A 13041-nucleotide genomic window follows, 5' to 3' on the forward strand; every position below is an offset into this window, starting at 1 on the left:
GTAGCCTAAACCCGACCTCAGAGTTGTCCCATTGAAATGGAATTATCACAGCAGTCATTAAAGTGAAACATGCATGTAAGGGTTTCCAGGGCCGAGATTAAGGCCACAGCACAGGAGAGGGGCAGACGCAAGAAGAGAAGAGCTGTGCAAAAACTGAAATACCACTTGGAACCTGGCCCAAACAATGCATCATGACAAATAAACTCCTCTTGTTTTGCAGTAATAGAGCTGGTTCAAAATGGTTTTACACTCACAATGCAACCTTTTAATTAGAAATGCCACTTTGGATTACATTGATCATTTGGAAAAAGTTCCCTTTTTAAAAAAAACATTTTGGATTTCTCTGCCCACTTGAGAGAGAACGTGGAGTTTTTCCCACCAAAACTAAACAGAAATTTGATCATTAAAAACATTTGCAAATAAGTTAGAAGAATATCGGGGTGGGGCGGGAAGTGGTTTCTTCTTCAATTTTCATGACCGTCTCCACCCCCGCTATTTTTGACCAGTTCTAATTATGAATAAATGTCTGTCTGTCCATGAATGATAAATATGTCTGCTTCTGAAACATTTACAAACAACGGCTCTCATCAGGAGCCCTGAGGTCACATTACGCAGAGAAACACCCAGGCCTGCGGGGTTCACATTCACAAAGCCATAAACCGCCCCAGGATGGGAATGTCACACACAACACAGCGTGAGTGGCCCGGGTTGGTGAGGTGCATGTTTTGCTGTTGCTGGCAAATTGTGCTTTTGTGAGGTGAGGGGCGGGGGGGAGTTATATTTGAAAGGAGTTCTTCATCCTCTCCCACTCTCAGCCAGGGGTGCCGGAACAGGGGAGACCAGGGCCCACCACTTTTTACTGGCCATAAGTGTGAGCGACTGGATGAGGGGGGACAGATGGGAGCCGGGGGGGGGCGGTGTTTTGGGGGCAAGGGGGGGCATGAAGTGGCAGCTCAGAGAGAAAGGCGGCATGAGGGGTGGCCTCGGAAAGGGGCGGTTTGAGGGGGCCGGACCTCGAGGAGAAGGGGTGGCACAGGGGCTGGGCCACAGTTTGGGTGACAGCAGCCCCCCTCCCCCTTTTAGGAAGCTTTTGCCCATCTTGCCCTCATCTCAAATCAATTTGTTACAGTAGGAAAACTTTGAGCAACAAGGAGACTCAAAGACCCACAATATAACCGCTAAAATCCTCACCCACCCCTAGAGCTGGGCAAACAGAATTTTTTGGTCGCTGACAATTCCAAAAAAAAGAGATGGAAAAAAACTGGTTTCAGGTTGAACAAAAGTAACGTTTTTCCAAATTTTTGATGAACGAAAAAGCTTTAAAAAACAAAAACAAAAAGACCCAGGAACATTTCCAGGGTGGTAACTTTTTGAATTTTTTTAAAAAAACTAAAGGACATTTTTAAACAAAAAAATTGTTTCAAACTGAAAAATCAAAATGGTTTGTTTGGAAAGTGTCTAAACGAAATGCTTTGACTTTTTAACAACTGAGGGGAGGGGCTGGATGTGAACAATTCAGCAGAATGCATATGAATTCGCAAACTGCTGAACCTAAAATAGGTTTAGATGAAAGTTTCGCCCAGTTTAGTCCCCACCATTGAGGGGCATCGTAGGAGGGATCAGCTCTTCTAGCTGGTTTCCCAGACCAAGTCTGTCTCCATTTAATGGGTCCCTCCCCCCCACTCCGGTTAAGGGTTGCCAATTTTAATTGGACCTATTCCTGAAGATTTTATCACGACATAATCTTTAATTAAAAATTAATCTTTAATTCCTGCAGACTCCCGGTCATCCTGGAGGATTGGCAATGCTACTCCAGTTTCCTGGACCACACCCGTGTCCCCACCTAATGGATCCCTTCCTCTGGGTTCCTGGGTGAAGCGTCTGTCCGCCATTAGCAGGTCTCCTTCCCCATTCTCCAGGGCTGGGTCTCGATTCCTGTTTCTAATTCCCTGGGCCTAGTCCCCGTCCCTGTCAGACACTGCGGTGAGCTCAGATTCCTGTGAATCCTGCAGACTTCCAGGCTGCTGGGAGGGATGAGTCAGCAGCTTCCTGAAGACGAGTTGCGAGTAGGCAAACACTTTCCCTCTACCTTTCCAAAACCCACATAGGTACATAGACCAGCACCCCTACCACCCCCACCACTCCACGCACCATGAGATGATTCCAGGACGCTGGCTCTGAAAAAAAAGAGAGAGAAAGGCCCCAGGACTAAGGGAGTCCGTTAAATCATCCCACTGCTGCCATGAGGATCCCAGAAGATGAAGACGTTCCTGGGATACAGTAAGAGCTGAGTTGGGTCGTGTGCACATGGTCACCACTCAGAGTAGCGGGAATGAGATCTCCAGGCTCATTATCCCCATCGGCCAACGTGACGGAGGGAGAAAGGTGAGCCCGGCAAAGCAGCCCCTGTTCCAGAGTCTGGGAACTGTGATTTTTAAGATGCTCCAGGATGGGGTCCCTCAGGTCTTAAGGTTAGAGGGGAAGGTTATGATCATGTACTCCATCGTCTCCTGAAGCGTGGGGAAGGGCTAGCCATGGTGGGAAGAGTGGGGTTTGAAGACGAGTACATGAAAATGGTGGGGTGGGGTCGCTAACACATTGCTGGTGGGTGAGGGGCACGATCGGTTTCTTTGCCTTGAGGAGGGGGCTCAGCTTTTAAAAGTTTTGGGAACAATAATTTAGTCTGACCCCTGGCATAACCCAGGCCAGAGAATGTGGCCTACTGATTCCTGCACCCAGTCCAGTGATTTATGGCACTGACTTGGCATTGAGAGGGATTTTATCATACGCTGAAATCCAGCTGCAGAAGGGAAAGGGCATTAGAAGCTGAAAGACCCCAGAAGTGGCTCTGGTTTTCTACTCAAAATAACCACCCAGGGCTGATTTTCCCCAGCCCAGCACCTTGCAGTCATGCACCCAGCGCCTAGTGACTTCGGTGTGCAGGCAGGCTCCCAAATCCAGACAGTGGCACTTCACATCCCCATTGCCCTGGCGTCAGGGACTGCCCTGAGCTCCCATCCTGCAAACACGTACGCACCTGAGCCCTCCCACTGCGATCCAAGGCTACTCCTACGGATGGAGTTAAACACATGGCTAAAGCGTTTGCAGAGGTTCCAAAGAGCTGAGGCTCCGTGTAAAAGGAACATTACTCCAGTTATTCCAATTTTGGGTTGATGAGATGCTCCTGCCCGCCCCTCCTCCCCCCCTTCACAGCTGAGTCTCCCACCCAGTGGAATTCTCCAAGGAACTTCCCATTCCAAGAGACAGAGGTGCCTGAAGTGGCCATTAGCCTCTTAAGTCTCTTTGGGAATCCAGCTCTAACCGTTCATCGGGACAAGACCTCAGCTCCCTGCAGCTGTCCCGTTACCCAGGTTGCACGGTGCAGGTTTCCTCTCACCCATCAGACTTGGTTTTTTAAGGAAAGCTGAGATGCAGGAGATCAAGGTGGCGCTTCCAATGAACAAGTACCAGGTCACCCACCCCATGGGATTCAGCCTCGTATGGTCCTTGCTCCAGACCCCCTAACTCTGTGGTTCTCAAGCAGGGGTACAGGTATCCCTGGGTACACAGAGCTCTTCCGAGGAGTAGGTCAACTCATCTAGATATTGGCCTCGTTTTACAACGGGCTACATAAAAAGCACTAGCGAAGTCAGTGCAAACTAAAATTTCAGACAGACACTGACTTGTTTATACTGTTCTATACGCCACACACGGACATGTAAGTACAATACTTATTTCCAAAGGGTTTATTTTATAATTGTATGGTACAAATGAGAGTCAGCAATTTTTCAGCAATAGTGGCTGTGGCAACATTTGTATTTTTAGGTCTGATTTTCGAAGCAAGTCGTTTTTAAGTCAGGAGAAACTTGGGGTACGCAAGACAAATCAGACTCCTGAAAGGGGTGCAGTGGTCTGGAAAGGTTGAGAGCCACTTCCCTAACTCACCTTACAGCCTGGGACGTCTTCTCGACTGACGCTCCGCAGGAAAGTTAGAGATGAAGGAGAACACCAGAGCCCAGCTTCCCATTAGCGGGAGGGGGAGGAAAGACTCACCCATGGGCCTTTCCTTATTACAGGGACCCACAGTGACACGGACTCTCTCTCACTCTGCAGCTTCTCAGGCTCTGCTGATGGGAACAGCTGCGGGTGGATAAAAGGCAGCCAGGTTCGGTCTGAGACGTGTGCCGCGGAGCTCAGATGGATCTGCCAGAAAGAAGCGGCCGTGATAGAAACAGTGCAACTGAGGATCCACATTTGTGTAGCTGTAATGTGAAGTACCCCCCTGTTCAGTCTCCTGTGTAGGGCCCTACCAAATTCACCCATCCAGTTTGGTAAATTTCATGGTCACGAGATTTTTAAAAGTCTTTCCCGGGCTGGAGGGGAGGGGCCCTCTGTCCCCCCTCTCCCTTCCCCCCCTTTCCTGGGCTGGGGGGGCCCTCTGTCCCCCCTCTCCCTTCCCCCCCTTTCCCAGGCTGGGGGGGGCCCTATGTCAACCCTCTCCCTTCCCCCGCTTTCCCAGGCTGGGGGGGGCCCTATGTCAACCCTCTCCCTTCCCCCGCTTTCTCGGGCTGGGTGGGGGGCCTGTGTCCCCCCTTCTCCCTTCCCCCCTTTAATGGGCTCGGGGGGGACCTGTGCCCCCCTCCCTTCCCCCCTTTCCCAGGCTGTGGAGGGCCCTGTGTCCCCCTTCCCCCCCTTTCCCAGGATGGGGGGGCCTCTGTCCCCCTTCCCCCATTTCCCGGGCTTCGGGGGGTCCCTCTGTCCCTCCTCTCCCTTCCCCCCCTTTCCCAGGCTGGGGGGGGGGGCCCTCTGTCAACCCTCTCCCTTCCCCGGCTTTCCTGGGCTGGGGGGTGGGCCCTCTGTCCCCCCTCTCCCTTCCCCCACTTTCCCGAGCTGGGGAGGGGCCCCGTGACCCCCTCTCCCTTTCCCAGCTTTCTCAGGCTGGGCGGGGGCCCTGTGTTCCCCCTTCTCCCTTCCCCCCCTTTCATGGGCTTGGGGGGGGCCTGAGTCCCCCCTCTCCCTTCCCCCCCTTTCCCAGGCTGTGGAGGGCCCTGTGTGCCCCTTCCCCCCCTTTCCCGGGATGGGGGGGCCCTGTGTCCCCCCCTCCCTTCCCCCCCTTTCCCAGGCTGGGGGGGGCCTCTGTAAACCCTTTCCCTTTCCCCCCTTTCCCGGGCTGGGGGGGGGCCTCTGTCCCCCATCTCCCTTCCCCCCCTTTCCCAGGCTGTGGAGGGCCCTGTGTGCCCCTTCCCACCCTTTCCTGGGATGGGGGGGCCCTCTGTCTCCCCTTTACCTGCCCCCCTTTCCCAGAATGGGGGGGCCCTGTGTCCCCCCTCCCTTCCCCCCCTTTCCCGGGCTGGGGGGGCCTCTGTCCCCCCTTTCCCTCCCCCCCCTTTCCCGGGCATGGGGGGGCCCTCTGTCCCCTTCCCCCATTTACCGGGCTGGGGGGGCCCTGTGTCCCCCCTCTCCATTCCCCCCCTTTCCCTTGCTGGGGCGGTGCCCTCTGTCCCCCCTCTCCCTTCTCCCCTTTTCCCGGGCTGGGGAGGCCCTCTGTCCCCCTTTCCACCCTTTCCCTGGCTGGGGGGAGGCTCTGTGTGCCCCTTCCCCCTCTTTCATGGGCTGGCGGGGCCCTCTGTCTCCCCTTTACCTGCCCCCCTTTCCCGGGCTGGGGGGGCCCTGTGTACCCCTTCCCTCCCTTTCCCGGGCTGGGGGGGACCCTCTGTCCCCCTTCCCCCCTTTTCTGGGCTGGGGGGCCCTCTTTCCCCCTTCCCCCCTTTCCCGGGCTGGGCGGGGCTCTGTGTCCCCCCTCCCTTCCCCCCTTTCCCTGGCTGGGGGGGCCCTCTGTCCCCCTTCCCCCACTTTCCCGGGCTGGGGGGGGCCCTGTGTCCCCCCTCTCCCTTCCTACCCTTTCCCAGGCTGGGGGATTTTCAGGGCTGTACACCGGGGGCCGGACTCAGGCGCCGGGGCACACGCTCCCCTCTGGAGCCCGGTTAAGGAGAGACGCCCTGGCAGTTGTGGGGAGCCGCAGTGGATCCTGAGCAGCCCCCTGCCCAGTGTCCCAGCCCCCGACCCAGGGCAGGTGGAGGGACCCAGGCTCCCCCCAGCTGCCAGCGCTGCTCTCCCTGACCCGGTTCCGGCCCGGCCATGGTAAGAGCCAGGCGGACAGCTGTGTGGAGCTGCGGCAGACCCTCTACCTGCCCTGGGTGTGGGGCCCGAACAGTCGCTGGCCCCTGTCCCGGCCCCCCAGGCACCGCCCAGGGCAGCTCACAGCTGCCCGTCTGCTCTTACCGTCAAAGCCCTGCACGGATACAAAATTTGTATCCGCATCCATGCTCGTATCTGCAGAAATGGTCCATGGATAAAAAGCGGATACCTGCGGATTTGCAGGGCTCTACTCACTTTTTCTCCACTGCACTTTGATCAAGTCCATTCATGTTAAATCAGGCTTCCCTTTAGGGTATTGTAACAGATGTCCCTCTCACCTTGGACAAGCCTGAACCTGACCCCATGTAAACACCATTGGATGGACATTTAGTAATGCGGGCAGTTGTAGCAACCATGCTACAAGCCTGAAGACCCTTGCTGTAGGTATTCCAATGGTTAGAGCCATGTGTCAGCCATGTCCATCGAACACTCAATGGACTGACCCAAAAATGACGCTCACAATCAGGGATCACAAATTTTAAGGCACCTTTATTCCCAATCTGGCTGAGACACAGCAAAAGATACAGGTTAGTTAGGATGCAGGGTACTTCAATTAAAGGGGTTACACTAAACAATATCAAACCGTGAATAACATGAGGGTATAACACAAGTAGTTCTAAGCCCTGTAGCCCCACATGTTCCGACTGATGACAGATATCTCTGGGTAACACCCAGTATAATCCCCAGGAGGGTGAGAAATTAAGTTAATAAAAAGATCTATCTAGAATTTATTTAGCCATCCTGTAGCATTTCATAGCTATTACATTTCTATTAAATTATATTAAATTTCATAGGATGATTCAAACAAACCTGGAGAGAGGTAAAAATTTTCTATTCGATTTTATAGGAGTTCATAATGGGGAAGATGTTGACAAAGAAAAATTAAGGCAGAATATCAGGAAAAACTTGCTGATGGTGGGATACCAGCCTAAAGGATGAGGTGAAAGTCTTGGAACATTTAAAAATAAACCAGCCAAAATGTAAGCAAATGTACAATAGGGAACAATCCTGAAACAACAGTGAGATGGAGTAAATGAGAACTGCTGCATTAAGTCTTTTCCTTCTCGACCTTATCAGTTTATTTAAAGCTTCAGAATACACCCCATTCACAAGTGTGTTTGGGGAGTACATGGACTGCCCTGTATGTATGTCCTCAAGCAACTAAGGAGTACAAGTGAGATGCCTGGCAACTTGGCCAACACACTAGGAATTGAATCAGGAGCCTCTAGAGGTGGTTCTCGGGCTGCCAGCTGCTTGCAGCCCAATCAGCACATGGCTGCAGCCCATGTGACATCCTCAGGGCCATACAGGTAATATATCGTGTGGATGCAGCCCACCTAACACAGAGAGAGCTGCACATGTGGCCCACAATGGAAAATACTTTGAGAACTACCATGAGCTAAAAGCATGAGCAACTACAGCTTGAGCTAACGAGCCAGATTTCTGTTACAGACTTCTCTCTTCTGATTGGGCACACAAGGGCGACTGCGATACAGGACACAGTCACCAGTGGGTTACACGAGTTACATGAGTAAAACAAAACAAACTCAAATTACAATCTGATCATTCATCCTTTTATTACTCTCATACATTTCTCTTAGACCCAGCCAGACAAGAACTGATATGGAACTCTGTCCCCATTAATTCACATTAGGGTGAAGTAAACAAGTATGATAATGTGCATCACAGCAAAGGATGCACATTACGATAAAGCAAGTTCTAAAATTAACAAAGCAGTACAGAGAAACATGGAACACTTTTCCATGGATACACAAAACCTCTCTTTTTTATCAAGAGATTAGCTTACAAAATGTCTGCTTATTGTTAGGGGGCTTATTCCTTCACCCACTTACTTCCCTGGTCCTTCTCGCATGAACAGAGAGCAACAATACCCGAAGTCCAAAGGTGCAAACAATTCGATGTTTATTGGGGTGAACTTCCAGCAAGCATGGTTCCAGTTTCCTTCCTTAGTATCCTCCTTCCCAGCTCTGACACCACAAAGCCTTACACCTGTGTCCCTGTTCCCATTCCTGCCCTTAGCCAAACATGATTCCAACTTCCTTACTCCCATTCCCTGTTCCCATTTCCCCCTTTAGCAAAACATGATTCCAATTTTCTTACCCCCCTTCCCTGTTCCCATCTCACACACCCACATGCCCACCCCCACCCACACCCAGTCACTTCCTCATTGACTACAGATTATATAGTAAAACTTGAGTTCTGCTTAGCTATACCTTAACCAATCATTTTCCTGAAATTTAACTAACCAATCCTAACATATTGTAACATGATTATGTAACCAATTATATCCCACCACCTCAATTAGTTTACACCCAGCAAAATTAATTATACAGCAGACAGGAACAATCACAGAACCAGACAGAGATTATACAGACAAACAACAGCAAAGTGGGAACTATAATGACAAAACAATACAGAAGTGAGGATTTCACATCCCAGCTATTGATAAGTGAGTTCTTGCCAGACAGGATGCTATCAAACTAAGTTTCCTTTTACATTTTCTAGGCACTTCCCTTTCTCTGGAGGTGATAGGAATACAATCCTGTCCTGATAGTGCCTAACAGCCCAATAGCACCTTATTTCAATGTGACTAGTTTGGAATGTGAGGATGTGACCGTTCGCTTCCCAGCTTATGGCTGCCTCTGCTGCTTAGCCAAAGGCCTGAGCCTAAGCACAGGGCCACAAACTGTCACAGTAAGAGAAGGCCCTTACACTGGCAGACAGTGGTTTTGATTCTTTCTTTCTTTTATACCTCTATCACTAGCCAAGTGATAAGAATACACCTAAATTCTTAGAGTATAGGCCTTTACAGACAGGCCTGAATATCTATATCCTAACACTTATCAGCAACAGAGAATGAAACAGCTTCTTTATCTGTGGACTAGGTGATACTGGAAAACAAAACAACAATGGAATTCTTTTTTTAGCACTTTAACTGTCCAATTCATGCCTAACCTAAAACTTGATGACTAGGAGAGTGATTTATCATATTGATTTATTCAATGCTTTTAGGAAAACCGCCAGTCTGAACACCAACCTCACTTCATCTGAGCTTCCCTTAAATTTACAACACATTGTAAGAAAAAGGAAGGTCATGGACTAATGGACAACTTCCTGTCCAAATAAAAGACTATGCTGTGGATCTAGTGCAGGAGGACCTGTGAACTGTTACATCCAGACGGTATTAAAATGTACTAGAAATATATCTTTTAAAAAAGCATAGAAAAACACTAGCTTGATTTTCAAATAGTCTCATTCCCAGTCCAATCAAACAGTTTCATGGAGGTACAGATGCTTTCATACTCTGATGCCATAACTTGGATCCCTCAAATGGATTTTGCTGTCAGCCTGAACAAAATTATGGAATAACTACTTTGTAATGAGCTGGCCATTCATGCATTTAGTGAAAGAAATTCTTCCTCTATGAATTGGCAATGGGGAAATAAGCTAGATGTTCACGCTATTGCTATGGGAGACAGTTGGCCGCTTCCCAAACTACTTTGCTTTCAAACTAGACCACTTTAGCAGTCACAATGCACCAGAGAAATGTGCTTGAATACAGTGTGAGAGACTGTCATGTCACTAACCATACATTACTATTAAAAATGTAATACTTCTCTATGAATTATTTAAAATGTTAAAAAGCAAAACAGACAGTGGGCAGGGTGTACCAGGCCTTTGTGGCTCCCTTCTGGAGGCTCCTCTGCTCTGCTGCACTCAGCCTCCGGAGCAGTTCTCTGAGAGGAAAAGAGCAGCAAGTGTTAAACCTCCAGCCTTGCCTAAAGAGACATCCAGAGAGCAGCCATTTTAGGAACCATTGAGAGCTGGTCCTCCAGCAGCTAGAAAGGCTGGGGACCAGTTACAAACAATCAAGGCTCAGCAGGCCAAAATAAAAGGAGCTGCCTGGGTTTAGCAATATGGTTCCTGGCTGGAGCCAATGGAGCAAGGTGGGATGTTCCCTACGCCACAGCTAAAGGAACTGGGCCGGGCCGGGCCGGGCCGGGCCAAGCCAAGCCAAGCCAAGCCAAGCCAAGCCAAGCCAAGCCAAGCCTGGATCTATTTCTGGTCACCAATGAGAGTAGGAGTGTGGAAGGAACCCTGCTGAGTTAATTCCACAAAGGGAGTTAAGTCGCAGGTGGGTAAGAAGCCCTTTTTGTTATAATTAATCCTGAAGGGCAAGGAACTCTTTCTATTGGAGTTTGTTGTACCCTAGAAGGGGTTGGACAGTGTGAGCCAGCTAGAAGACTGAGGCCACAGAGGCCAACTGATAGCTTATAGGAGACTGAGGGAGCTTAAGAAAACAGCAACACTCAAAAAGACCATCACACAGACATATGTCCATGTCTTTTTAATGGCAGTTTTCAGAAGTATTCTATATATGCTACATCAGTTGAGGTAATTGAGCTGGATTCTCTCCTGAAGCTGGAAGAAGAAGGAGGTACCAAGGAGATGGCTCAAGCTCTCTGAATCTCAAGGCCATCTGTAGCCCAACAAGAGTTGGAGCCACTTCTAGGCAGCTCTTAGTTGCACCACTGATGCACCATCCTTAATGGACCCCATACCAGTGCAGGATTGCTTTGACATGGCCCTTTCTAATGAATCAGCAGGTGCAGGACCTGGATCCAACACATTTTCACTTACAGGCAATTCCCCTCCAACAGAGCCATTTTCCAGCCTCTTTGTAACTCCTGAGTGGTGAAAAGATGCCAGCCCTAAGTAGAGTTTGCAGCCCATTATGTTCAAATTGGATTATTCCAATTTTCTCTGTGTGCAGCTGCACTTGAAGACTGCTGCAAAACTCCAGTTGGTTTTGCTTCTGGAATCATAGACTATCAGGGTTGGAAGGGACCTCAGGAGGTCATCTAGTCCAACCCCCTGCTCGAAGCAGGACCAATCCCCAACTAAATCATCCCAGCCAGGGCTTTGTCAAGCCTGACCTTAAAAACCTCTCAGGAAGGGGATTCCACCACCTCCCTAGGTAACCCATTCCAGTGCTTCACCACGCTCCTAGTGAAAAAGGTTTTCCTAACATCCAACCTAAACCTCCCCCTCTGCAACTTGAGACCATTACTCCTTGTTCTGTCATCTGCTACCACTGAGAACAGTCTAGATCCATCCTCTTTGGAACCCCCTTTCAGGTAGTTGAAAGTACCTGTCAAATCCCCCCTCATTCTTCTCTTCCACAGACTAAATAATCCCAGTTCCCTCAGCCTTGCCTCATAAGTCATGTGCTCCAGCCCCCTAATCATTTTTGTTGTCCTCTGTTGGACTCTTTCCAATTTTTCCACATCCTTTTAGTGTGGGGCCCAAAACTGGACACAATACTCCAGATGAGGCCGCAGCAATGCCAAATAGAGGGGAATGATCACGTCCCTCAATCTGCTGGCAATGCTCCCACTTATACAGACCAAAATGCCGTTCGCCTTCCTGGCAACAAGGGCACACTGTTGACTCTTATCCAGCTTCTCATCCACTGTAACCCCTAGATCCTTTTCTGCAGAACTGCTGCCTAGCCACTTGGTCCCTAGTCTGTAGCAGTGCATGGGATTCTTCCGTCCTAAGTGCAGGATTCTGCACTTGTCCTTGTTGATTCTCATCAGATTTCTTTTGGCCCAATCCTCTAATTTGTCTAGGTCCCTCTGTATCCTATCCCTACCCTCCAGCGTATCTACCACTCCTCCCAGTTTAGTATCATCTGCAAACTTGCTGAGGGTACAACCATGCCATTCTCCAGATCATTAATGAAGTTATTGAACAAAACCAGCCCCAGGATTGACCCTTGGGGCACTCCACTTGATACCGGCTACCAGCTAGACATGGAGCCATTGATCACTACCCATTGAGCCAAATGGTCTAGCCAGCTTTCTATCCACCTTACAGTCCATTCATCCAACCCATACTTCTTTAACTTGCTGGCAAGAATACTGGGAAGACCGTATCAAAAGCTTTGTTAAAGTCAAGGAATAACACGTTCCCTGCTGTCCCCTCATCCACAGAACCAGTTATCTCGTCATAGAAGGCAATTAGATTAGTCAGGCATGACTTGCCCTTGGTGAATCCATGCTGACTGTTCCTGATCACTTTCCTCTCCTCTAAGTGCTTCAGAATTGATTCCTTGAGGACCTGCTCCATGATTTTTCCAGGGACTGAGGTGAGGCTGACTGGCCTGTGATTCCCCAGATCCTCCTTCTTCCCTTTTTTAAAGATGGGCACTACATTAGCCTTTTTCCAGTTATCTGGGACCTCCCACAATCACCATGAGTTTTTAAAGATAATGGCCAATTCTCTGCAATCACATCCGCCAACTCCTTTAGCACCCTCAGATGCAGTGCATCCGGCCCCATGGACTTGTGCTTGTCCAGCTTTTCTAAATAGTCCTGAACCTCTTCTTTCTCCACAGAGGGCTGGTCACCTCCTCTCCATGCTGTGCTGCCCAGTGCAGTAATCTGGCTGCTGACCTTGTTCGTGAAGACAGAGGGAAAAAAGGCATTGAGTACATTAGCTTCTTCCACATCCTCTGTCACTAGGTTGCCTTCCTTATTCAGTAAGGGGCCCACACTTTCCTTGATCTTTTTCTTGTTGCTAACATACCTGAAGAAACCCTTCTTGTTACTCTTAACATCTCTTGCTAGCTGCAACTCCAAGTGTGATTTAGCCTTCCTGATTTCACTCCTGCATGCCCAAGCAATATTTTTATACTCCTCCCTGGTCATTTGTCCAATCTTCCACTTCTTGTAAGCTTCTTTTTTTGTGTTTAAGATCAGCAAGGATTTCACTGTTAAGCCAAGCTGATCACCTGCCGTATTTACTATTCTTTCTACA

General features: G+C 49.6%; 1 long non-coding RNA gene across 1 annotated transcript; it reads right to left on the reverse strand.

The window, feature by feature from the left end:
• Positions 1-242: 242 nt before the first annotated feature.
• Positions 243-4198, reverse strand: LOC142069083 (uncharacterized). Its single transcript, XR_012664947.1, has 2 exons — positions 3946-4198; positions 243-2177 (listed from the first exon to the last, which is right to left on the reverse strand). It is a non-coding gene; the product is annotated as an uncharacterized LOC142069083 (long non-coding RNA).
• Positions 4199-13041: the final 8843 nt, after the last annotated feature.

This window comes from Caretta caretta, chromosome 14, assembly GCF_965140235.1.
Source record: "Caretta caretta isolate rCarCar2 chromosome 14, rCarCar1.hap1, whole genome shotgun sequence".
Taxonomy (NCBI): domain Eukaryota; kingdom Metazoa; phylum Chordata; order Testudines; family Cheloniidae; genus Caretta; species Caretta caretta.